General features: G+C 43.2%; 1 long non-coding RNA gene across 1 annotated transcript; it reads right to left on the minus strand.

Moving 5' to 3' along the window:
- Positions 1 to 1873: 1873 nt before the first annotated feature.
- LOC129200337 (uncharacterized) lies at positions 1874 to 24686 on the minus strand. Its single transcript, XR_008574863.1, has 3 exons — positions 24549 to 24686; positions 7183 to 7269; positions 1874 to 1977 (listed from the first exon to the last, which is right to left on the minus strand). It is a non-coding gene; the product is annotated as an uncharacterized LOC129200337 (long non-coding RNA).
- Between the last annotated feature and the right edge of the window lie 3201 nt (positions 24687 to 27887).

Raw genomic sequence — 27887 nt, forward strand, 5'->3', positions numbered from 1 at the left:
GGGCCAGTAATACACTTCACAGTGTAGAAGAGAGAAAATAAAGATAGTTTTCTCCCTGAAGAGTTCATAATACAAGGAAAGAAAAGACACAGCGTGCTTCATAAACCATATGGCCTTTCCTTCCACCCAGGAAAAACAGAGTAGGAAGCTCTATTTTCTGATAGGGTGTTTGTTTGATTTCCTGGGGGGGGGAATAAAAACCCAAGAAAATGTAGTTGAACTGAATCTGGACTCCATTTGAGCCCTGTAGGCAATAATCTGAATTCCTGTAACAGATAGAAAAAGGAAAACAGGAGCCAGAGGAGATGTACTATCTCTGCTGGAAAAAATACCCTGAGTAGCAGAATTGGGGAAGAGCCTGAAAAGGGGTCAAAGGATAAACTTGAATGGGGGGCTGGTATACAACAGCCATTTGCATTTGCCCATCTGGCTGTTTAGGGAGTGCTACTAATGGTGATGTAGAGCTGGTTGCATCTCAGCAGTGATGGTGGTGGGAGGTCTGGCTTGGCAAACAGGACAAGGAGCCTCCAGCAGACTGGGGAGAGGGGAGGACAACAGCTTGAATCCCCACTCCTCTCCTGCCCCAGAGGTGGCTCAGGGTAAGGATCTTGTTAAGGACAGACATTGCCTTCAGCCACCTTCGCAGAGGAAGAGGAGTGGGACCACAAGCCATGCATATTCCAGCACACATGCAAATCTCAAAAGCTGTCTCTAGTCCTTACAGCTACCACAGTCACCTGCCACCCAGGTTAAACTAGCCTTCAGAGCTGATGAGCCCTTCCTGCCCAAAAAAAGGAGTGAGATGGAGGCCAGACACTGGCCCCTTCCCTCCCCAGCAGCAGCAGCGCACACAGCATCCCTTCCTTGCCCCTGATGCCAGCAGCTGTTCTGGCTTTTTCCTGCCTGGGAGACCACAGTCTGAACCCAAACAACTGGCAAATGACGATGTTTTTCCTTACAGCATCCATATAGGGGGATGTTTGCTCACTTTAGGGAGCTACTGTCAGCTGCGCCTTCTCAGCAATGTCTCATCCTGATGCTGGAGCTGAATACATAGCCCCAAAATGAAATGAAGCATTACACATGCTCAGCACAGAGAAGACTGACAATTTTAAACACATGCCATTGATTTTTCTCCCCCCCGCCCCCCCCCCGCCTTGAATATTTAGCAGAGAACTGCTAAAATCCTGTCTTAAGTTTCTGGAAGTTAATAAAACTAGGTAAGATGCTTCATTTCTCTCTAGTAGCAAATATATAATGAAAGGTACTGAGCAGGCCTGATTTCTACTGGATCACGTCTTCAGTGCATCGTTATGAGAGTGAACCAGACAGCTTCTAATTCAAAAAGCAATTTTTAAAACCTGCTCTGTCTTTCTGGACAATCACTCAGCCTCTCAGAGCTGTCAAAGGCAGTGTAGCAATAGACTGAAACAGAGAGAGGGAGAAGTAAACAACCCAGATGTTTGTACCTTGTGGACAGGAAACTGAGAATTCATGAATTGCAACAAAACTGATCAAACCAAGAAAAGTTTAAAGAAAACCACACCAGGCACATGGGTAGTGTTTTCTTCTACTCTTTCCGTGATTTCTTTTCATTGAAAATGAAAGGGGAAATGTTATAGCATGCCATACATGCAGAAGGATAAACTAAGGAATTGTGAGTAAACAAGAGCTTAAACAACATAATTATTTCCCTTTCTGTTCATATTGCTTTTCAGCCCTTCTTGCCAGGAATCTTATTAAACAGAAAACATTATCAAGCACTTTGTTAGTTATTCCTCACTAGAAGTTCAGAAAACAAAGAGACAATATCTGTGACTGGAGTAAAAGACATAAATAATGTTTTTTAGAAATGAAACCTCTGCTATTGTTGAAGCAACAATACATCTCTTCATTGCCATCCACGTTGGTTGCAATGGTACAGCAATCAGCTTGTTATTGTTGCTATGGTGTAAGACTGGTTAGAGGACATGCAGGCTACAAATAAAGAAAGAAATTAGTTGATGCATATTAGGAAAAACATCAGCTATGTCCATAAATCCAAGGTTTTCCACTTTATAAAGCCATTTACAAAATCTCTTGTTCATCTCTAATTGCCTACACCAGGGTGAAATTGGCCATGGGTGACGCATTAATCACTGACATTTACAGTACTTACGTTAAGAATGACAATCCTGTTTATTCCCAGCCCATTTCTGACTGGTCCCTGCCGGGAGCAGCCATGAAGGGCTTGGGGTGACTATTTTCGGTTTTGGGGGAACAATGACAGCCTTTGCCTGACTGGTTTCTAGGTATTTGAAGAGACATCGAGTGTTTCTCAGGCTCTCTGGCTGCTCCTTCCTCCCAATGGGTTATAAGATCTTTCTGGCAGCTGAATCACTGGCATGTAGCTTTTTAGGAACTCCCAAGCATACACACAGAGACACGAAATGAGAAAGACCACCCTGCGAGTTCACAGGTCCTCACAAAGGTGGCACTGCAGAAGCAGACCTGAATGTGGGATTTCACCTTTGTACCTCCCACCCTCAGCTGCTCTGCACTGGTCTGCAAGGCTACCCATCGCCTTCCTGCAATGCGGAGCAAGGGTCACTCCTCAAATGTATCATTGCACGCTCTTCTGAGCCGTGCAGGTATTTGGAGGCAGGATGGGAAAGAGCCAGCATGGCGAGGAGGTGCTTCATTACCCTCTCTGGTGATTGCTGTCTGCTCATCTCACAAATAAATGGCCACTTTGATTTTTTTTTTTTTTTTTTTGTGAGTCTTAGTATAGCCTGTTATGAATCATCTATTTAAACACCTCACCATCTCTCTCACTAAAATGCACTTTAAAGCCACTGTACTTTGCAAAGAAAGTGCTTGTTGGAAAACTTAGTAGTAGCACTTGTAATGTGAAATGCATACCTTCATCTGCCTCTAGCTTCAGAGCGGTGCTAGAAATGCCTCTTCAAGGGCATGGCCCTAATTAGCCTTTTAAGTGATCTGCTGCTTCTCCTCCATTCTGCCCCATGCCAGTGCTGCTGGGGCCTGAGTCATTGGAGATTTCCTTGCTGGTACCTTTGGCTGTCATCAAGCCTCCAGTCTTGATTACATCTAAATACCAACAGCAATAAGCAGGGCAGCAATCTGGGGCAGTTGTCAGCTGGATCAAGCTTCCGAAATGAACTGAGAATCAGGAAAAAACCTCTCAGCCGAGAGAAGCACTACACTTTTCTTTCCTTTTTGAGATCCCCAAGACACATGAAAAGACAAAGACTGTTTCTTTAAGAAAATAATAATAAAATAAAAAAAGAGGGCAGCCTTCCTTACAAGATCAGAGATGTGAACAAATGTAGACTATTAGAATACAAGTATTTCTCTAATTGGGCTTATCAAGGTGCCTCTCACACTGTGAAAACACACTCAAATCACTGCTCCACTGTTGAGAAAAATAATTACTTCTTTCCCTGATTAGACTAAACCATGAGTTGCTCTGTGACTACTTGCTAATCATAAATCTTCCAGAACATAAAAAATGCCCAATATGTTAAAACACAAACTACTTCTGTCATAACAAACCATCGAGCTTGAGACTACAAACACAAACACAGAGCATCATCTGCTGCATGTCTTTATAAAGCTAATAAGGTGCACAGAAAGGCTCACACAGGCCATTATCATCCAAAAAGGCCGGTACCAACTTTTCAGCACAAAATGGATCAGATCATTATGCAAATAAATCCTAGGGTCAATTTATGGCTGTTTGCAGCTGGTGAGGGACCAGTTACCTCTTGAATTAATGCAAGAGGAATCAGCACCGATTTTTTTCAAGAACAAGACTGTGATCCTTGGTCCTTTGGAGATGGTGGTGAAAAAAACCCAAAATGTCAGGACCCTACAGGTTGGATTAAATATATGACATAGACTGTACTGGAAGAACAGCGAAGCAATGCCAAGATCTCTGGCAAGGGGAGGCCCTGTTTCAGAAAAGCAATGCTGTCCTGTCTGCACTTGCCACTAGCAACCCTTGAAGCAAAGCAGACAAGATGAACTTCGAGGCCCCCTCACATGAAGTAATGCTCCTAACGCCATGGCTTTTGCTTTCCAAAGCATGAAAAATGTCACTCAGCGTTCACTGCAGGATTGCTCACTAGCCTCCTGTACTGATTCTGCCTGAATGCCAAGTATTGTTTATGGAGCAAAGCTTTGGTCTCAGGTTAGTGCTTTTAACAGTCTGACTTCTTGAAGCATGTGAAATAACTGCACCTTGAACCATGCTAGAATCAACCAGAGTCTAGTACCTATCAAAAGGAAACCAGTTATAATTCACTCTGAACTCATTGCATCAGCATTTAGAGATTTCCTAAACACTCAAGGCAAATTCTCCAAGTCTGGTCATGCAGAATTACTGTGGGGTCACTGCCATATCCTCCAAACATGGTATTATTTTGCGACCCCCTAATACAAATATACGAAGTGGTCGTTACTATACAGTCACCTGTGTGACTTAAAGGAGGTGTATGAGGGGCAGAGAGATCCCCAGTGCCAGTTGGAAGAAAGGACACCATGTACCCCGTGATGAGATGTATTTCAGGATTAATTCCCATTTTCTCCACAACATCACAAATTCCCTCTGATGCTTGGCAGGCTGAGTCAAGGAATTAGCAAGGATCTGCCAGGAAAATATGAATTCTCATTGCTGTGGAGAGAAAACGGATTTGAGGAAGTTAATGGGGAAAAGCAGCCTTTATATCTTCTGGTGGCTCTCAGGTACATGGTACAGCTCTTCCCCTGTTTTACTGCTCGGCCGTGGCCACTGCTGGTTACACCTCCCTGGGGAAGGATCTGGCCTGGCAGTGCCAGCATTTGCCGATGCCAGTGCTGCTCCTCTCGCTGACTCCTGGTCCCGACTGTCACTGTTGTACCCTGTTGTCCTTGGGAGCCGGGGAGGGGAATGCTTCATGTCGCTTGTTATCTGTGTTTCCCTTATCTTCCAGCGCCTGCTTCACATCTGAACAGCCTGTGCCCAAGTTATATGTTCTCAGATGTCTTGAGGTGTCTGGACCAATTTATCCTCTTGTCATCACTTATTTTTAGTATATTCCCCTCCACCTCATCCATGTGCTCTTTGTTCTAAGACCACACAATTTCTGGTTTGACCCTATCTTTTTCTTTCTGAAAATCAATCTCCTCTAGCTCAGGGCTGGACTAGCTGCTTTTGTCCACAACATTCCACATGTATTTTAGCTGCAATTACTTTGATCAGCCTTGCTATTGCCACATACACTGCAATGCAGTAACTTCCCTATTTGCCAAGCCTGACCCACAAACTATAACCCAATTTTCTGAATTCCACTCCTTTATTACTCTCAATATTACTATTGGTTTTGCATGTACAAGCCATTTGTAAAAAATTACTCCTTGCTGCAAAATAATTTATATAAGAGTATGGCTACCATATTCAGAAAGGACACAATTTATGAGCATTGGTAAGTTTTTTACTCTCTCACAAATCACTAGGAATCAGGTGCTGACGTACCATTTTCCTTTCAGTGTCTTGTGTAATTTATTTAATGGTTTCATTGAAAGTTCCAAATCTAACAGAAACCAGATTGAACTGAACTGCTCCGTTTCACGATCTTACCCCTTCTACCATTGCAAAGCATTTTTTCCCCACTCTACCTGGAATCTAGAAGAACGTGAAGACTCAAGACCAATTTTCCATAACACGCAGAGAAATCACAGAACAGATAATAATGGAAGTTTCATTGGCATTTTCTGTGACCCACCTCCCATGTTGCTGGCACTATTAAGTTTTGCAAAACCAAAAAACTGGAATAAAAATTTTCCCTTAGCTTTGTATCTAGATGAGCTTGTAACACAGATTAAACTCTAGTGGCTGAGATGTTCCTCTATCATGTCTCACTTATGTAAAGGTCTTGTAGTTCTGAGAGTGGATTTCAGATTTGAGTGCTAAAATGAAGGGCCGAACCAAAGCCTGTAAGACGACAAAATCCCACTATACACTATAGCCAGTTACTTCCTCACAGGGCACTGAAAAGAAAGAAGCACGTGTCCCAGTAAACTCAGAGACCACTTATTTCCCACTCACTTCCTGATCTTCAAGCATCCCCTACGGTATCAAAGCACTGAGTCATTAAGTAATGAACTCTGGTTTTCCTATATAATTGACAGTTTCCCTTAAATGGCTTTTCTTTAGTTCAGTACCCAGCACTTCAAGAAAAATTATGCCGAGGTGGAGGCTGTGTGTTCACCAAAAGGAGTGAATTTTGAAAGAAGTGATGTTTATGTTGCTTCCTGCAGTCATATAGTGCTGGTCTCCACTGTGGACATCTCCTGTTTTAATAAAAGGTATTTATCTCCTCCCTGTGAAAGGTTTGTGCAGGGCTGGAGCATCACAATTATTCTAAATGGCATCTTGAGGCATGTTTATAACAAACTCCCCTGTATGTGCCTTTTCATTTTAAACGGCTTACAAATGTTAAAAAACTGACATAACAAAATAGCAAAAGAAATTACTCTAAATTATTACTGCAATTGTGCACAAAAAGCTAGTTGCCCACAGCTATGCTTAATTCTCAATTTATGTCCAGCTTGCTGCAAGGTAATGTCAGATAATGTAAACAAATATAACTCCAGAATGGCAAAATTGTGCCTGAACATACACAGAGATTTCATACACGCTGTCCCAGTTTGCTCTCTCGGGTTCAGCAGAATGCAGTAATATTTTACCCTGCAAGGGGTAAAATAAGGAAAGAGATCAGGGGCTGTGTTTTGGCAGTAAAAGCGTAGCTGCTAGTACCCCTGGTTCCTGGAAGAAATAATCTGTGTGAACATTGCACAAAGCTGTGTTCCCGCTTGACACTTCAGGTCATCACAGCATAGGTGACAGCTACCCAGCTTACCTTGCTTGGGCCGGCTCTTCAGAAGGAAAAATAGGCAGCTTACAGTCCTGCTTTTTGTTTAAATAATGCATAAATACACTCTGCAGATCACTTTATTAGCCACAGGGCTGTTTTCTGTTAGAATTGCCTAAGGTCAAAGCCAAAGCGCAGTGTTAACATGGAGCAGTTTCACCAACACCAGCAGCAATTCCAGCACAGGGTCTTTAAGACCAAAAATTGAGAAAAGGTGGGGGGGGGGGGGGGGAGAACAAAAGAAAAAAAGTGTATATGCAAAACTTACCACTGCCTTTACCAGGAGTGAGGTTTCCTGTTCTCCACCAGAGAGCAAGGTAATCTCAAGGTGTGCCAAGGTTTAGCTGGTGATTTTCTGTAAAGACAAAGGGAATATTATCCTTGTGCATGTAAAATAATATTTATACATCAATATGAGTAATCTTTCATATCTTGCAGCTATTTCCCTACACTTTGTAGAAGAGTTGGTACCCTGTTAGCCTGCAGCCTAAAATGGCCCGTGAGACATAATTTTTAATATGTTTTTCCAGTTCAAAGTATCCAAAGTACCCTGCACGTATCAAAAGCCACCCCAGTGGTATTTTACAGCACAAGACCAAGCTGTGTTTTGCACACACTGGGGCCCAAAGCACAGTGATACAGCATTGGAGGGCTGCATCAGGCAGGAAGAGCTAAATCTGGGGCAGTCACATCCTGCTGTCATTGGGGAGTGACCTGTCCCTCCAACCTTCCCCTGTTCTTGTGAAAAGCAAAACTGTTCAGCATTCAATCCACTGCAGCAATTGCCAGGTTTTGCTATTCCCTTCACCTTTCCAGCATGCACAAAACAGCACCGTGTTTCAGGTAATTGCAATCTTTTTCTGTTCCCTCACTGCAGAGGCCATAGCCTGACGCACTTGAAACGAGCAGCACGCCCACACCAGCAGATCCTATTCCCTTTCTCTTGATTTATTAGCCGCTTCTGAAGCGGAGCTCAGTCAAATCAATGGGTCGGCCACAGTCACTCTGGGTGTAAATGCATAGTAACTCCTACAAATATATGGTGTTATTGATGGCACAAGCACTTACAAGGCATCTTTGATCAAACATACCCTTTTATGGCTAAGTGTTGTTCATGATGACATATTTATGATTTAAGCATAGATAAGTCAGGAAGATTTCTTTAAAAATTTCTGCATAATCCTAGTTTCCCCTTGAGTATCCCACAGTGCTCCTATTCATCTTTCTTCCCTCTTAGTAGTTTAATTGGCCCATCAACTAGTGGCAAAAGAGTTTAGCCTTGGATACTGTGTCCTTTATCACTAGTCTGCCCAGTTTATGTTGTTGTGCTTGTTTATTGCTTTCCCTGTTACTTGTCATATACTGTCCTCCACCAGATAGCCTAAATGAAGCAGGTGCACTCACACCTTTCTACGTACCCTTGCAAAATGGAGGGAAAAAGCATCTCAGAGTAGGTAGGAGGAAAAGCAGGTCTTCAAAGGTCAGAGGGATTTGCGGTGCTAAACATGCATCCCAAAAAGATCTCTTCCGCTTTTCAGTCCTTATCAACTGCAGGACAACATTCACTCGAGTCCACCTGGCCCTAGCTGGTAAATAGCTCTGAAAGCTATTGAATTTTGTTTGCTTTTAATCAATTGTCAGGCTGTTGTGTTGCCCTCAAGGCTTTAGGCACAAGTTATTTGAGCTTATTTTTCTGTTTCCGCCTCCTGGTCCCCCATTGAGAAAATACTTCTTGTTGCTTTCTGTTAAAAGAAAACTATACCTGTGTTTAAGCCTTCCCTCTTTTGGCAGCATTTCTCTGATACCACAAGTATCTCTTCATTGACATCTCTCTTTGGCATCAAAGAACTATCTCTATTCTTCAGGTAGTATAATTTTGGTGCTTTGCTGCATCAGGTGAAACGAAGGTAAGGATACTTTTTGGAGCTGTGTTTTTCAAGCCTGCTCACACCCTCACAGTCTGGAAAAGGAGGAAAGAAAACCCAGATCTGCAATGGAGGGTAGATCTGGAGCTTGCCTTCCAGGGCACACATAAAATCCTCCTCAGGTAGCTCTTTTACAGAAGAAACTGTGTCACAGCTTTTCCATGAAACATTCAATTGTTTCTTCCTCACCATTACTATCACTAATATAATGATGCCTTTCCTTCCCAAGCACAAACCCCAATTCACAACAAACTAAATTGGTTGAAAACAAGTAATAACTCTGCCAACAATAAGCAGCCTTTAGCCCCATAAATTAGGAATTGCAAGCCAATAAACGCCTCGCTTCATCCTTCCTTTTCTCCTGCAGATATCAGAGGGGATCTCACATGATGATTTCTTTCAGAAGTCAGAAGTTTTCTCCCCTCCTTTTTCAGCTAAAGACAAAGGGCACTGATTGCATCAGACATACTAACTTTGTGCAGTAAAGTTATGCCAGTATCAGTGGTTCAGTAGACATGAGTAAAGTCACCTACATTAATTTTTAGGGGTAAAAATCAATGGGTTTGCTTATATATTCTATTCTTTTAAGAGAATGCTCTTTCCTACTTGGTCTAAGGTTTGGCAAAGACATAGCTTGGTCCTCTTGGACTAGTATAATCTGGATCCCCACTGCTGTCAGCAAGCAGACATCAGAGAGGTTTCATTTTTCCTCCCATGTCTGTTTGCTGAAAAGGTTGAACACTTTGCAATTAGAAAAGCCACTGCAAGCAAACTCTCATGAAGCAGAAAAGTCTTACCATGACTCCAAACTTCATTAACACGGCAAATATATGTAGGTTTCTCAGAAACATCATTTGTCCCCAATATTTTCACGCCTATCTTGATTCATTCCAAGTACACGTTCCATTATCAACTGAGCCTTTATTCCTGTTTCCTTACTTCCAGTTGGTATCATCTAACAATGCAGATGACTGCAGCTTTGATTTTCTCCTGTGACGATGTATCCTGTTATTGCTGCTTTTTTTAAAATTCGTTTTTAATGTAACTATTTACCTAGGAATGTCATTTCATCAAACATGCTCCCTGGTTAATTAGGTTTGCTGAGTGTTTCTTAGCCTCGCTGTTAGGCCTTCCATTTCCCCTTAACGATGACTCCACTGGATTGTTCTGCAGCGATGAATCTCCTCAAAGTTCTCATTCCGAATGTGCATTTTGTATATACTTTTCTAGGCCTATTTAGGACAAGGAGCAATTACATGGCTGACAGTTCTGCAGAAAAGGATTGATGATAATAACAGGGAGTCAGCAATACCCTCCAGTTTGTAAGAAAGATAAACATCAGATGGGGACACGATGCATGGCTGTTAGATGTTCAGAGCAGTGAGAGGGAACCAATAACATTTTCCGTATGTGAAAAGGATTTCTGTATGGAAAAGGAATAACGTGATCTCTGTGCCCTCTCTAGGGAAGATACCTGTAACATGGGCAGGACATTCAAGCATTCCCATGAAATACAAGCAGCTTATTGCATGGCTTGACATGCATCTCATGTAATGGATGTCTGCATTTTGATGAATGAACATCTGAACAGTTGTGTCATTACACTAGGATATACTCCACACAACTCATGTTTGGTCTTTGGTTCCTTTTTTTCCCCAAGTAGTAGAGGGAATTAGCAGAATATTCTGCTTTCTTTTGATGCAGAAAGTGGGACTTGAAATGCAGTAGTCAGTTCTGTTGCATCCTTTCAGTCAAGTAAATATTGAGAGAGGAATTCAGAACAAATTCTCTGAAAAAACCTAAGTATCTGGATGATTGTAAAAAGAGAAACAAATAAAGTCAAGTTTCTAGAAAGGTTAAACACCAGAAATCAGCAGGAGCTAGTTAATAACTAAACCTGCAAAAAGAAAAATGAGAAAGAGTAGTTTAAATTGCTCCATATATGTAAAAAAAAATAATAAAAAAACCCCAACACATCTTCCTCCTGACAATGAATATAGCAGATAAAAATGATGAACTGCCAGGGGAAAACACATACAGGAATTCCTCCAGGAAATTACTTCATCTTCAAGACACTTTCAAACAGATGCAGCAATGACAGAGAAGCAAGTAGGAAGGTACTGAAAAGCTGCAAGTAATTTGACATTTGAAGAAAATACTGACTGGATCTAAAGAGAATGTTCTGATCTAGAGTGGCCTGATCTGGGTTTGGGCATCCACCTCCCTCCCCTCCTTCCTTCCAGGCCCCCAGCTTAGGTCAGTTTTGCCCTCAGCCCTCTCAAAGTAATTATTCCTCTTCCCAGAATATCCTCTAGCCTGTCAGTATTTTCCTGGTAATTAAATATAAATATATATAAATAGCCAGAAACTGTTGTGTTGTTGCAGGGTAACTGCTGTGTGGAGAGATGCTCATGACCATTTGTGATCCATGCACAAAGCTACTGCTGAAACAGTTGTCTGTTCCCTCCTGCTCTTTTGTCTGCTGCAAGGCATTTTTGTGTACTTCATTTGCATGCTTTTATATTTATGAAAAAGAAACAGATTTGCTTCTCTTAATATCCCCAGCTCCTTCCTGCCCAATAATAAAATCTGTAAATGCGCACCTATTGTTTTCTGCAAGTTCCCAGTTCATACTCCTTTCCCTCTGTTTCCACCCGCCTCCTCCGCAAGGTGAGATTCTCCACTCCTTTCCAGGCTGGAGCATCTCATCTTCTGCAAGCCTTCACCTCCTTTTGAATTAACTTTTCTATTTGTAGTGGTAGGTGCACCATAGGATCCCCAGGCATTTTCACCACACTCCGTACTTTCTCGTCCTGTTGGCTAGGGAAGGTGTTAAAAAGGACAAGAGCTATTACCATTTTCCATAGAGATGTTTTAGCTCAGGTCTGACACTTGCCATCCTTTGCTGAGTCTTTCAGCCATTCACTAATACATCTGAGAAAGCTCTTGTGTCAGCCAATGTGAATATTTCATGAGCTACTGCAAAAAATAATTCACTCAAATTCAGTTATAAGTAGCTCAGGTACAACCACTTCCTATCAAAGGTGTTTAACATTTCATATAAAAGGACCTTGCTTTTACCTGTCTTACAACTTTGCCAAAAGTTTAAACTTTTTGAGGTTACTGCTTGTTACTTCGTCTTTCCTTCTAGATGAATTTAGTTAGATTTCTTCTTTTTGTTTGTAAGTTTTCTTCTTACACCTACAAGATCTGTTGACAGTGATCATTAAAGTTGTGGTTCATTAAGAAGCTCAAATAACTGAGACACAATTCACTTGGAATTGCATGTATTCCATAATGCCATTTCATAATTAATTGCTTTCACTACCATTAATCGTCTTTCTACAAAACCCATGAGCTCCTACAGTGCCTAGGCTAGAACAACAGAATTGTTAACTGAATTCCAGTTTTAAGATCTGAAGCACAGGTAACTGCATCATTCTGAAAAACATAACTGGCCTTTGGTATCTTAATATAAGTCTCTGAAGGGCTGCAACAAGTTTATTTCGCTGTCCAAATTGAGAGAACAATGTGAAGGAGATATTAGGGGATACTTGGTATCAGTAAGAATTTAGAAATAAATGTGCAGTTTCATGCTGTGTCATTGACGTGCCATGACTTTTGTTTCAAAACTTTGTGAGTTAATATTAAGAATTCCATTCCTCATCATGCACTAGAGGAGACAACCACCAGAGACACCAGAAGAATAACTATTTCAATCTCTGCCTTGCATAACAAATTACCCTGGGTTGCAGTCAAGTGCTCTGCACCTCCAATTTGATTAACAGCGCCACCAGCCAGGTACCCATGAGCTATTCATAATTGCATTACAATTCATTATAGCTTTATTTCTATACACAGAGGAAAAGCTAAGTTGGATGAATACCTTCTCAGCCAGTCTCAGTAATAACCTGTTCATCAATAGATCCTGAAGTGCTCAAGGACTCCATGAGCTTTCAACTCAGCTATCTCAGAGTTGAGGCTTTCCAACAACAGAAGGCCTGTAATCTTTGAAGGCTTTTCATTTTGTGTAAGGCAAAAAAAGAGATTCAAAAAGTTCAGTAAAAATATTGGCTTCAAACTTAGAAATTTTTTGCTCAAATTTTTAGCTCAGAGCTCCACACTGCAAATTTCACCCCAAATTCTTATAAACTTCAACCAAACTAAGTAAATCCAACTGAAGTATTATAGAAGGAAATAATTAGCAACTTTAACAACAGAGATATTACCAGTCAAAATGTAGTAAGTATATTCTGTAATAAATTATCAATCTCTGGTTTACCTTTCAGCACCTTCCCTTTTCCATTAAGATATTCACCATATTTGAGTTTTCTGTCTGGAATACATAAAAGACTAATAAATGACCAAAAGATGACAAACCAGTCACTGGCTCCTCTTTCTCTTCTGCCAAAGTATTGCCAGTATCTATGACATCAACCTTTCTCAAAAAAAGTCTCTCTCAAAAAGAGTCTATCAAAAACTGACCACAGTTCATTCCTTTTAATACTTTCTCTAAAGATTTATACTATGGCATCTCTGCCTACCAACCTTATGGTTTATCTGTCTCTCTCCTCTATGGGAGCCAGAGTAAGAGCACTGAAGCTGAAAGCTTCTTGTGAGGAGCAGATAATGAAGAGAAGTAGCTAAAGCCCCTTGGAGCAGCCTTCTTGAATGACACATGGCAGAGCAGCACAGGAATCCCTCATACTAAAGCCTATTTCCATGCAGGTATCTGTATGCCTTAGCACACCATCCCTAACTCCAGCTTTTAAAAGCAATACTGTGTTTTCAGGATCAGCCTGCAAGTTCTGCCAGTCAGGTAGCCTTTAGCAAACTGCTGACAACACTTAGATTTCTAAATGCAGGGCTAGACTGAAAAAAATATTTCCAAGGCATCGATCTTGAACACTGAACTCTGAATAATTACAACAGAAGCCAGCTGGAGCTGTCAGGCTCAACACTTCAGAAAATCTGAGTTGCTAATTACTGATCCAGAAGCTTAAGAGCAGATGTCCATCCACTGCTGAACATCCAGGCTCCTGTTCTCTTATGTATTTCCACACCACCCATCTCTGCCTCTGCTCAGCTTAAACATCACACTCACTGCATGCAGTTACTAAGCCCATTCCTGATGTCCAAAATTATTTAAGCATTGAATTCAGAGTGCCTTTGACATTTTTTTCCCTTTTGTTTAATCAATTATTTGATGGAGACGAGAGTTGTGGGAAGCGTTTGCTTTCACCCCTCCCTATCTCCTTTTGTAAAGTCTCTCTTTGTTGAATGCCCATTTCATGTTTATCATGGTAATATTAACAGTCACAAGCCTTCACTTTTGAATAAATAGCTAGTGGTAGATTTGCTTATTTGTAGTTAGGTGTTTCTCAAAGACAGCGGTGGGAACTGCAGGCCAGTGCTGTTACAACAGAACTATAAATACTAATGGTTTCCAAAGCTCGGTATTTTAAATTACTTTCATTTAAACAGCCTGTTTCTTCTACTGTTAAGAACTCAGTAGGAAGCCTTGCAGCAATTTGCTCTTTAGAGAGAGTTGGGTGGAGAGTGAATTATTAACACTCAAAAGTCACCCATCGCGCAGATATGCACATACATAGTAAGAAGCAATATTTGGGCAAACGCGTGGTGATGACCCTGCGCTGAAGTTCAAGTGCAGCTGCTCAAAGGCATGCCCACATAAGACAGTCTCTAGGTCCAACGGGTTGGGCTCCTGCTCATCACGTTTTCCTGGAAGAGACCTGCAGGTCTGAAATTACACATTTCCACTGTTGGATATGGGGCTGCTTTAAGTCTTGTGTCTGCCAGTGAAGTTCATTAACATGTGTCATTGCTCTCTCACCCAGCTAATAACTGTGCATTGCTCGCTGACGCATAAAAGCCAACACCATGTGGGAGACAAAGTTTTACATACAGCCTAAAGCACCTCATGCTTCATATTCATCTCTAAGGTATGCAACAAAGCTTTGCCCCAGCAGTGCCACTGACAAACAAAAATATTCTTTAATGAGGCGTTTCTGGGTTTGTGCTGGACCAGAGCAGCCTTATTCATGTTTTATGATGGCTTCACTGATGCTGTCTGACTGGATTTGTGTTCTTTGGCTTAATGCTTCTGGACATGAGTCCCATCGTTGGTACAGCAAAGCAGAGCAGCCAGCAGAGGCAATTCACTAGTTGCATGGCCGACTGGCACCAGCAAAGGGCTTGGCTCTTCACTTAGCAGATGTCACTTTCTATTAGTCAATTGTCAGAGATCACAATTTTTTTATCCTGACAGCACTGCTCCTATTACAGTTGTGTGGCCTCCGCAGAGAGGTCTGTCCTTGTTTGCATTCATGTCTGCATGAAGCATTTGTAAGCACAGAGTCACGTTTAGTTCTGCTTTTAGCTTAACCCAATTTTCACATCATTCGTTAATGTTGCTACAGCACCATCTTGAACCATTCAGACATCTCTCAAATGCTGCCCACTACATAAAGTGTGGCTGCAAGGTCATTTCTTTCAAGTAAAGATAAGGGAAAGAAAAAATTAATCCCTTTGACTAATCCTACGTGGGTTTTTTTTGAGGGGTTGGGTTTTTTGGAGATGTATTTGTTTTTAAATTCTGCACTAGGGTCCATAATTGAGTGCCTCAGCGGGAAGGCCACCTTCCTCCCCACCTTTCCTTGTTCAGGTGCCACTTACCAGGTGCTACCTTTATTCTGTGGGTTTGTCTGCTGCTCCTGCCAGGGCAGCAGGCACGCACAGCCCATGCTCCACTGCCACAGGGAAAAAGCACATCTCCATTGGTAAATTTTCAGTTTCTCTAAAAACATTTTTGGGGGAAATTTTTTTGGAAATTTTTTTGGAAAAATTTTCACATTAGGCTCTGTACCTCTTTTGTATTGCCATGTGCAGACTACTTCATTTGAGTCTTCATATTGACATGAAAATGCAGCTCAGAAAATACTGAAGCTGTCTTAAACTACAGCATTAAGTAGTAAACCAGAAAGTCATTGTTGCACCATTAGCTTCATCTTTAAATCAGCTCTGGGAGGGAGTGAGAGAAGGGAGAGTAGTGAGTGTATGTGGTAATTAGAATTGCATTACCAATAAATCAGCTAAGAAAACCAGCTTCCTTTTAGTTTCCTTGAATTTAGCCATTGCCCGAGAACCTTGTAACAACAGAGCTGCAGTATGATTAAATCCATAGTTAATAACTACAGTATTTCAACCCCACTCTGCATGTGCTCAGCCCAGTATGGTCAACCATAGTCCTCTCATGCTCAGAAATCAGACCCCTGCCAGACACGGAGGAGAAGAGGAATAGAGTTACAGGTCTGAACAAGGTAGGTTAGTCCATAATTATGGACACTGATCAAGAAAAAGCACAGGAGGCTTTGTGTCAAGGAATAATTGGCACACCAGAGTCCTACGAGTGAACTTAAGTTCTTCTCAGCATGTTGCCTTGCTCCTTGTTCTGCCTTTGTTCCTCATGCCCTGTCTTTTCTGTGTTGTTAAAAAGCTGTGAGTTTTAGTTTTGTAAATACCTCGTATAAATTCCTTTCTCCAAGCACTGCACATCAGCACTTTCAGATCCCCAGATGCTGAACCTTTCAGCTCTGGCAGACCATACATATATTGTATTAATTTATTTAGGAAGAAGAGAGTATGTTTGGTTCAGATATAATTATATGCTGCACATTCACCCATAAAAGTAATTTGCAAATGACCTAAGCTTCACCTCAACTGTGATTTGGGACCAGGGTCTCTATGTTGCAGATGGGTACACGGAGACAACATAGAGAGAAATCTGCTCTGCCACCCACACAAAAACCACAGATCATCAACACCTCCCCCCTCACACACCATACACACAAAAGAACCTCTGGAAGCTACACAGTCTGTCCAATTTCCCTTAATTAAAGTTAGTGCAGATTCCTTCAATGAAATTAGACTAATCAGGGCGTATCAGTGAATCAGTAATAAAATCTTGCGCTGTCGACGCTGAGCTGTTTGCTGCACCATGCACTGGATCGCAAGGCAATTATGTGGATAACAATACAACACATGCACTACCACAGGATTCCAGATATGTTACCAAGATAACAGCTCACAATTCACAAGCAGCTAATTTATGCAATTTTCTTTGATGCACCTTATTAAACATTTATCAACAAAAACAAGCTCCCCTCTTCCCCATCTGCTAGGCTCAAGCCCAAGGCTTTGCAAAGCTTTACTGCTATCACAGGTGAGTTAGTACCAGGCAGAAGATCACCTTTGTGTTGAAAGGCAGTAATCCTGAAAAAAAGAAAAAGAAGTTCTGCCCCCGGAACAAAAAGAAAAGCGACTTACACCATTAGCTTGGCTGAGGTCCATCTAGGAGACAAGGCTGGAGCAGCAACTGCACAGCTCAGCTCAGAGAAGGTTCTAGGTGCCTGGGGCTGAGCTCAAATAGAGCCTGCAGGTGGGGCTGCTTAGGGTAACAAAGCTGTTAGTCAGCTCAGGGCTCCTACAGCTGTGCTCCAGGAAGCCTGTGAGGCCGCTGGCAGAGGAATGGACTGGTGGCAGAGACTCAGTGGTAAAGGGCTGTGAGCTGAGCCTTGTGTAAGGGAGAAGCAGGCTGTGCTCCAGTGGTGAGAGGCTCGTGGGGTTTTTGGGGTTTGCCTTAAAGCTGAGTCTGGGAGGCAGGTCTATGATCTTTATTTGTATTTGGCCAGGCTAACTCAGAAAAATACCTCTCCAGAGCTCCAGGTGGCATCAGTGACTGCTTGGACCCAGGCAATCTCTGGACTCAAACCAGGCCTCCACTTAAAAGTGGCAGCTACTTGTTGACACCCAGAGTCCTGTAGAATTTGGGAAGCAAAACTGCTTTTATTTTTATAAGAAAACAGGATTCCTATTTAGCTTACAAGAGACTACAACTCTTACATTTCCCATTGATCTTCCCAACTATGCAATGCTGAGCCTTAGGTGGTACCTAAGCCTGACTTATTCCCGTATCTCAGCAACTGCAGCATCTTGCTTCTCAAAGGCAGAAGTTGCATTTGCAGGGATGCTATTCCATGACAGGGTGGGTGCATCATGCCAATATGCTGCTTTTTGCAGCAGGTGTTTTATATAAACCTGTCTTTAAATGTCCCCTGCTGTGAGGGAGGAGAAGTAGTGGGAAGGGAACACTCATCTGGGCTTAATGTCATGTTTTATATAAATAGGTGAAGGAGAAACAATTGACAAACACCCAATATTCTTTAGCTGAATAAGGAGAATGGCAGCAGCACAAAAGTAGCATTTTGTGTCTAGTAGATCCCTTGATTTAAGAAGCCTCGTCTTTTATCTGACTTAAACATCTTGCTCTGAATGCTACCATATTTGACACCCCCCCCTCTGTGCACCCTGTTCCTGACACCTTGAAGATCACAGATGGTGACTTTTCCTAGAGCACTGTGTGCTTAAACACTTGAGAAGTGACACATGCTGTGCACACCACGATAGACAGTGAGCCTTAGACAGGGACTGACCCTCGCCTGCAGGCAGAGTAACTCAAGCTGCATTTTTGCATGGCAATTTCTCATAACTGCTTTAAGAGAACAAATGTAAAAGGAACAGCCAGCCATTGGGAGCCATCTTCTACCCGGGTTAGCAGCTCCTGCTCTACCACTGAACTGGCTGGAGCTGGCAGGGAGAAGCAGTGCCCAGCACTGTTCATTTCTGGCACGCATGCTATCATATTACAAAAAGCACTTTAACACCATGATGGATTAAAAAAATATGTATCTTCTGCCTTATAAAGTTTACATTAATAAAAATAGTAAATAAGCCATCTTCTGCAATGTTTGTACAATGCTCAAGTTGTAAGCTCAGCAGAGGTCCCTAAGCACTACATTAAGTGAACAAGGAACACTGATCTCAGAGAAATCAATGTCTCCTGTTAGTGCTGAAGGGGAGAAAATAATTCTGCATGCACTTTCAGGTGGGTGGCTTTACACCGTGACCAGTGTTTCCCTCACTAGTCAGTCAGGAATGAAATCCCCACTGATAAATTTTTGCAAGGCAAGTGGCAGGAGGCCGAGACCCTGAAAAGCAAACATGGTAACTTATAGTGAGACCATGTCAAATTACAGGATTTTTACATTGAAATTATAATAATTTGCAGTTTTGTAAGTGCTGTGATAAGGCTGGCAATGAAGACATGTGGGCAGGAGGTTTTGGAGACAAGGGGACCCCCACAAACATCCTCCTTGTAACTGAGGCTACTAAAAGTGGATGCAGCAGGCACTGATCCAAACCAGCTCCTATAGCCCCCATTCCTCAAATCCCAGCTGTTGCCTTCCATCCTCTCCTCTGGGCTTGGCTCCAGTATGGTTTTGCTCTGTTTGCCGCAGCAGGAAATCCAGCTCAGGGTTCCCTTCCTTTCCTACCTGCAATCAGAAGCAGTCAGGCAAGGCTAACCACTGCTGCCCTGGGTACCTCTGTGGTCCTCAGCTCAGCCCCAGACCCACGCCCCCTTGGGATGGGGTGGTCTGTCTCCAACATGATCCATCTTTGCAGCAGGCCTGATTTATCAGCATACCAGACTTCATGGTGTCTATACAGCCTAGTTGTGGTTTGAGTTGAGGCTGGTGCCACTAGCTTGGAGGAAATGCAGAAACATTTTCCCATTATTTCAGCTACCTCTTCCTTTCCTTATCTCCTCACTCCTTCCCTCATCTTTCCCCCCCATTTGGAGTACCCGGTCTTAAGCTCCGCGTAGCATCAACAGCAAAAATTGTTAAAATAGAGAATCGCTATTAAAACATCATCCTTAACTTCTCTGTTCTCCCTTCAGTTCTGGACTGAGTAATTAAGGATTGCACTATTAGTCTTTACTACTTAATGAATACTGAAATACTGCCCGGAAATGAAAAGGCATGGTTTTTCTGACAGAAACAAAACAGAAATATTGTCCACTGCGAATAGTCCTCTAAGTGTTCAGTGTCACCCTGGGAGAACCTCAGTAATATCCCAATCTTCAAACTAAATGGAGAAGTGGGAATCTTATGGCTGATAACAGCTGGGCCATTATTTTAAAGATAAGAATGTTTAACGTACAATAACAAATCACATGATGAATGTTCAAATTAACAGGGTTTTTTTCAATGCTATATTCTCAGAACCACAGAAATATTGTCACTTTGACTCAGGAGTCAGCCAATTATACTGGCACATTTCTACAGAGTATATTTTACTCAAAAAAACCCCAAAACTTAAAAATGCCCAGAAACATGCAGTAGTTTCTGGTTACTGCTTTGAACTTAATTCACCTCCACTTCGTCAGTGCTACATCAAAAGGAACGTGGAGTTTATGTCTGTGTTTAACTCTGAGTACATCCAAACTAGCCTACCTTTTCAGAAAGGAGGGATGGGAAAAGAAGAGCAAGAAGGCATGGATAGAGGATTTTTAATTTCCACGGAGAAAAAACAATGTAATGAAATCTAGTATGAAGGGAGTGTTATGCCCTCTATGCACCAGATCTCATCACACTTGGGACATACAGAGGGGATACTTCACCTCCACTTCCTCTTCTGGACACAGGTATTTCATGCCTTTGCAGTCCTCAAAAGATGCAAATGCCTTTTGTAACCGAATCACAGACAGGCAGGTGGTAGGAACATTCTGGTGGATAAATATTTCTTGGGCAACACCTCCTGCTGACAAAGAACAGAACTGCCAGCAGCAAAAACAGCATGCAGGAGCACGAAGCACCTGCGGTGACCCATCCTGCACCCAACCAGCCATTCACTGCAATCACGGCTTTAAACACAAGAACCAGTTCTGTGGAGTTTCATTCCTGTGCTACTTCCTCCCAGTGGTGAAGACAGAAAATAAGCAGCATGTTGAAGCTGGTGCTAAGTGATTTTGCTGATTAATAGTAAGGAACAACATCTGTTAAATGTTGTTGCTCTACCATTACAAAAGAGTAAATAACAGTGCTTCTGTGGAGATAACTGAAGGTGAATTCATCCTCAGTATTATATCCAAACCACTTTCTGCCATGAGATACAAGACTGGCAGACTTCAGAGTCTGATTCTCCCTTCAAGGATGTAAACCCATCCTGAAAATAATGGAATTTCCCAAGCATAAAAGTAAGGCACCAGTGAGGTGAGGTTTGAAGAGAAGACACCTAGTTGATTTTGGGGTTTTTTGATCCTTCTTTCTACAAAGCAGGGAGCAAAGTTGATGTAGGGTAACACCAACTAAGAGAAAATTGTCTTGCAGAAAAAGACAGTGAGCTGGTGAGGTCTGCACGCAGCTGAGGTCTGACTGGGGGGTGCAACTCCTGCCACAAGAGCTGGACCTTGTGCCGCCCATGAGTGAGACTGCAGCCCGGAGCTCTTCTCATTAAATCACAGTCAGAGTGATACTATATTTGAATTCTAAGAAATGTGCCACTCCTTGAACACTGTGCTATCTTGATTTATAGTATTAATAGCAAACACTTTGAATACAGGCTAAAATTACTCAGATGAAAAATGGCCTCATCTGGTTCAAATCCAGGCAACCGATAATCAAAGGCATTTTTAGGGCCAGGGAAATGACTTCATGGAAAAGATTGGTTGAGGAAAAAGCTGATAACTGGGATGCCTGAGATCAGGATCTTGCTTTCAGCTTGCTGTGTGACTGCAGATGCACCAGTTACAGTGATGGTCTGACAACACCGCATTTCTATTACTAAAATTTGCCATGAATTCAGCACGGCAGCATCTTGTCCAGCAGCATTCATGTTTTACCTATTCATAAGCAGGAGTCAATGACTGGAAGCTTTGCAAAATATTTTGAGAGATTAGGAATAAGGCTTCCTTCTTCTTCTAACAAAACTGAAGGGAAACCAACTCTGTAATTTTAACAGGTAGGATCAATAAGTTTCATTCTATTCATCAACTTATTATTTGTAATGCCACATAAGATGAAATTAAACCTGGATAATTTCAGCAACATTTTAAAAGATCCCAAAAGAAATGTTGGTTTAGAAAGCTAAGTTCTAGTACTCAAAATCCATGTTTTATCTGTTTTACCAAAGGCTAAAACAATCTCCCATACATGTTTCATATTTCTTTTGCTTATAACCCAGGACTAAGGGATACCTTTTATCCCAATAAACTCATGTTAGAGCTCCAAGGTGAATTTCTCATAACTGCATCCTGGAGAATATATTTTGTGAAAATGAAAAACAAACATACTGTTTACCTACCAACACTGCAGCACATTCATCAATGCAACAGAGCAGCTTGCTTCCCCCCTTCCAACATTTCGAGAGACAGGTTGCCCTGACAGGGCCATGCTGGGACTTTATCTGTAATAAAGAGCTTTTCTGCTGGGCAGACAAAATGCCTTTCTGCTAATTACCATCGTCTGAGTCTAATTCACTCCTCCCCTTCCCTTCCATGCAGAGTAGCTGTCCGCTATTCTGCTGGTTGCAGCGGTGTTAATTGAACTAGCTTCCCATTAAAGCTGCTGGCATTCAGTAAGTGCCACTGCACCGCAGCTGCTGGGTTCAACCAGGTGTTTCCAGAAGATGAGCCACCCTTGCACTACCCTGCCTCGAGCGTTTTTTATTCCAACCGATCCATAATGTGCAGTATAATATGCTTTAGGGGTTGTTTTCTCTGAGCCACCTCCTGGGAGAAGTACCACTACACCAGCAAGCTGGGCTGTGTGTTTGGAGATGGGATGCTGCTGAGCCTCTTTCACAGGGGTATGTTGTGATCCAGAAGATGGTCACTACGGACTATGTGCTAATAACCCAGTGCAGGATCAGTGTCTGGTCAGCATATATGCCTTTCAATTAACAGACACTCTGACTGCTGCTACCCCGTGCTGGCCATAATAAAGCATCACTGTTCCTCGCAGTAAAAAAAAATTCAGAGTATGACAGATAATATATTTTGTCAGTCAGGAGCTCAGAGGCCCATTCAGAAGTATAGCAATACTTCCAAGTAGCAATAGCAGAAGAGTTCCCAATGTGAGCACCTCATCCTTCTCATTAGGAAGCTGATCCACAAGCCTCAATCCATGTTTTGACTTCCCTTGCTTTTTGGAGGAGGGATACATTGGGGAGCATTTTAGGGTGGAAACATATTGTGATGAACTTCTGTTGGATCTTGCTGGTAGACTAAAATCCTTTAAATGGAAGGAAAGAAAGCTGAGATTGTGGGCTGGGCTCTCTTCTTGCATGGCCATGCCACTCTACTTTCACCTCAATTTGCCTTGTCTGTTAATATTTTCTGCCTTCAAAAAGTTTCTCTTTCTCTATACCCTCAGTGAAAGCAATGTTAAACATTTTCAGTCAACTACATATGTTTCTGAAAACTAGATTTTTTGAGGAAAATTAGTCAAAGTTCAGATTTTTAAAAGAAGTGAGATGAGATAACTCAATGTTATAAAAATACAGCAAGGTTCCAACAGCAACCCAGGCTTTCTGGAGTTTCTCTAATAGTTTAATCTGTTCATCTTTTGCAATCAGCAGATACACATTTCCTGAACACCGAAGTTGAGCAGTACAAAGCTGTATTGAATGTATCAGTGTGCAACAGACTGCAGTCAAAATCTTCAGCATGGACTCTGGCTGGAGCAGGGGAAGTCAGCGGAAATTCTGGCATTGATTTTAATAGAATTGTGCTGTCAACTTTAACATTTCTACCTTGTGGCTTCTGAGATGCTTTTTGCAGGGAGTGGAGCAACTTTAAAAATTGTGGGAATAAGCTGAGCTCCCGTATGTACCTGCCCGGCCATTAACTTCTGAGTTCACATACCCTTCCAGCCAGTGAGAGTGGTGTGCACCTCTGAAAATTTAAGCCGTTGCAGCCCAGCTGCTCCTCACTGAGGTACTGCTGCAATCCAAGGCAATGGTCCCATCCCACTCTGACTGAAAGGATGAACTTCCCAAGTAGACTCTAGTTTCATGTAAACTATTTCGGGACTGAAACTTCCTGGTGAGGCTGAAATCAGGGACAGCGTTCCACTGCCCTGGGCTGGGGTTTGCTTCCCTGCAGCATTGCAGACAGGGAGCAGTTACCTATCACTATGGGAAAAGCTGGAGAAAACCAGCAAAGAGAGACCAAAGGCTGCAGTGAAGCTAGTCAGGAGGAAAAATCCACCAACAGATGAGTAACTGGCTTGCTCAACACGAAATTTATTCTTAAGACTCTTTTTTTTGTTTTACAGCAGGAAATTGATAGCTCACTGCTTGCATGCAGGGCTACTCCTGGTAGAATTGCTAAGAAATGGGATAAGAACTATGAGCAGAATGAGCAGTTCCTGTGTACACCTCCTCCATCACATATGGGACAAAAGTCTTCCCCATAAGCATTTCTTTGCAGTAGAAATAGGGGGGAGAGAGAGAGACAGGGCTTCCAATTAATTTTCTCCATGTCCTTCTCCATGTCCCCATTGTGTTCATTTCCTTTCCAATTCTCATATCTTTGCTGGCATGAGAAAAGTCAGCAGATGCTGCCCAAGCTGTGGAGATCCCTGGTTCCCTTCTGTGCATCATATACATAAACATCTCACACATCTAAATCTTCACATCTTACGCACTGTGGAGAACTGCCCTAAGCTAAACCTGGTGCACATAAGCTGTAAAACCAGTCATTTTTAAGAGCAGCAAACAGGAGTCAGGATACATTTGCAGAGAAATAAAAGCCCATCAGTATCAAATATGCTCATATCACTCTTACCTTAAAAATTTCCAGGACATAAATCTACTGAGATAGTCCTGAGACGTGAAGATCTCTCCATCCTGTCATGACAGATGTGAGAAGTATCTACAGCTGTTTGCTAACAGGCTCCGACAAAATGCAGAATCCAATATCCCTGGATCTCTTCTAAAGAAAAAGATAAATTTAAACATCTCAATAATCTAATGAAAGACTTTGGCAATACAGAAGGAAATGTGCAATTGGTGACAAGTAGAAGTATTTAAAAGAATTGCAGGAATAATATTTTTCAGGACTTCCATCTTTCTAAAATCATTTAGGAGTAGGAATTCCAATAACTTTTAATTAGACTTCAGGGTAAAGGTTCAAAAGTGCATTTCTGTTAGATTCCAAAATGATTTAAGCATCTGAGAATAGACAGGTTTTATGATGTTACAGAACTATTTATGCACCTAACAGTATAAACAGACATTGATAATTTTTTAAAATTTTCCTAAATATTAATAGCCTACTGTGTTGGGTTTGCGTGGCAAGGTTTTGGTAGCGGGGGGGCTACAGGGGTGGCTTCTGTGAGAAGCTGCTAGAAGCTCCCCCTGTGTCTGACAGAGCCAATGCCAGCCGGCTCCAAGACGGGCCCGCCGCTGGCCAAGGCCAAGCCAATCAGCGCCTCTCTGATAACATATTTAAGAAGTAGAAAAACACTTAGAGAGAGAGAGCTTTTGCAGCCGGAGAGAGGAGTGAGAAGATGTAAGAAACTCTGCAGACACCAAGGTCAGTGCAGATGGAGGGGGAGGAGGAGCTCCAGGCGCCGGAGCAGAGATCCCCCTGCAGCCCGTGGTGAAGGCCATGGTGAAGCAGGCTGTCCCCCTGCAGCCCATGGAGGAAGGATGAGGGGGTGTAGCGACTCCACCTGCAGCCCGTGGAGGACCCCACGCCGGAGCAGGTGGAGGCACCTGAAGGAGGCTGCGGCCCGTGGGAAGCCCACGCTGGAGCAAGTTCCTGGCCGGACCGGTGGACCCGTGAAGAGGGGAGCCCACGCCAGGGCAGGTTTGCTGGCAGGACTTGTGGCCCCGTGGGGGACCCCACGCTGGAGCAGTTTGCTCCTGAAGGTCTGCACCCCGTGAGAGGGACTCCATGCTGGAGCAGGGGAACGATGAGAGGAGTCCTCCCCCTGAGGATGAAGAAGCGGCAGAAACACCGTGAGATGAACTGACCGTAACCCCCACTCCCCGTCCCCCTGTGCCGCTGAGGGGGGGAAGGTTGAAGCCGGGAGTGAAGTTGAGCCCGGGAAGATGGGAGGGGTGGGGGCAAGTGTTTTAAGAGTTGATTTTATTTTCTCATTCCTCTACTCTGTTTTGCCTAGTAATAAATTAGATGAATTCCCTCTCTAAGTTTGGTCTGTTTTGCTCGTGCCGATAATTAGTGAGTGATCTCTCCCTGTCCTTATCTCAACCTGCAAGCATTTCGTTATGCCTTTTCTCCCCTGTTTAGTGAATGAGGGGAGTGAGAGAGCGGCTCTGGTGGGCACCTGGCCCCCAGCCAGGCTCAACCCACCACAGTCTTTTTGGCGCCCAACGTGGGGCACGAGAAAATCGAGATAAGGACAGTAATTGGAAGAGGTAACGAGCAAAACATTGACTGAACGTAGATTGAGAGTGAAATAGAGGTGAAGGGACGAGAGGTGGATTCTGTGTGTATTGTCTACTCTTGTTTAGTGTTGTGATAGTGTTGCTTTGATTCTGGTGGGGGGAATTCTTTTTCTTTTTCCTTGTTGATGTGATTAGTGTGTGTGTAGTTTTTCTGTTGAATATGTTTTAATAATTCTTAAATATGTGATTCACAGAGGCGAGGGGTGGAATGTGTTGGGTTTGCGTGGCAAGGTTTTGGTAGCGGGGGGGCTACAGGGGTGGCTTCTGTGAGAAGCTGCTAGAAGCTCCCCCTGTGTCTGACAGAGCCAATGCCAGCCGGCTCCAAGACGGGCCCGCCGCTGGCCAAGGCCAAGCCAATCAGCGCCTCTCTGATAACATATTTAAGAAGTAGAAAAACACTTAGAGAGAGAGAGCTTTTGCAGCCGGAGAGAGGAGTGAGAAGATGTAAGAAACTCTGCAGACACCAAGGTCAGTGCAGATGGAGGGGGAGGAGGAGCTCCAGGCGCCGGAGCAGAGATCCCCCTGCAGCCCGTGGTGAAGGCCATGGTGAAGCAGGCTGTCCCCCTGCAGCCCATGGAGGAAGGATGAGGGGGTGTAGCGACTCCACCTGCAGCCCGTGGAGGACCCCACGCCGGAGCAGGTGGAGGCACCTGAAGGAGGCTGCGGCCCGTGGGAAGCCCACGCTGGAGCAAGTTCCTGGCCGGACCGGTGGACCCGTGAAGAGGGGAGCCCACGCCAGGGCAGGTTTGCTGGCAGGACTTGTGGCCCCGTGGGGGACCCCACGCTGGAGCAGTTTGCTCCTGAAGGTCTGCACCCCGTGAGAGGGACTCCATGCTGGAGCAGGGGAACGATGAGAGGAGTCCTCCCCCTGAGGATGAAGAAGCGGCAGAAACACCGTGAGATGAACTGACCGTAACCCCCACTCCCCGTCCCCCTGTGCCGCTGAGGGGGGGGAAGGTTGAAGCCGGGAGTGAAGTTGAGCCCGGGAAGATGGGAGGGGTGGGGGCAAGTGTTTTAAGAGTTGATTTTATTTTCTCATTCCTCTACTCTGTTTTGCCTAGTAATAAATTAGATGAATTCCCTCTCTAAGTTTGGTCTGTTTTGCTCGTGCCGATAATTAGTGAGTGATCTCTCCCTGTCCTTATCTCAACCTGCAAGCATTTCGTTATGCCTTTTCTCCCCTGTTTAGTGAATGAGGGGAGTGAGAGAGCGGCTCTGGTGGGCACCTGGCCCCCAGCCAGGCTCAACCCACCACACCTACCTACATCTTTGAAAGAACAGCATTTCCCAGAGCAATCCTGCTAATTTTGCTTGCTTTAAAAAGCAAAACTGAAGTCACAGCATGGTTTGGGCTAGCTTTTGGGGGTTCATCATCCAGCCTCACCAACCGAGGCATTTCATAAAGGATCCAGATTGTCAAGCCCCAGAGCAGCATGATTGCTCCTATGAAAAAAATGAGGGAAGTACATTTGCAGATGCTTAAGCTAAGCACTACTGTAAATTTTGCTACATTACTAAAAAGCTGACACAACAGCTGAGCAGTTCTCAATGTCAAACCCCAACTGCCAGCACCAAACATTTTTCAAAATGTAATCCAATGTAAGACAACAAATGAAATGGAAGTCCTTCTGCAGGGCTTCTGCAGAGAGAATTTGAGGTCTGAATAAAATATATATTGAACTTGAAAGCCAGAATCCTACTGATTGCAAAA

Source organism: Grus americana, unplaced genomic scaffold, assembly GCF_028858705.1.
Source record: "Grus americana isolate bGruAme1 unplaced genomic scaffold, bGruAme1.mat H_55, whole genome shotgun sequence".
Classification (NCBI taxonomy): Eukaryota; Metazoa; Chordata; class Aves; order Gruiformes; family Gruidae; genus Grus; species Grus americana.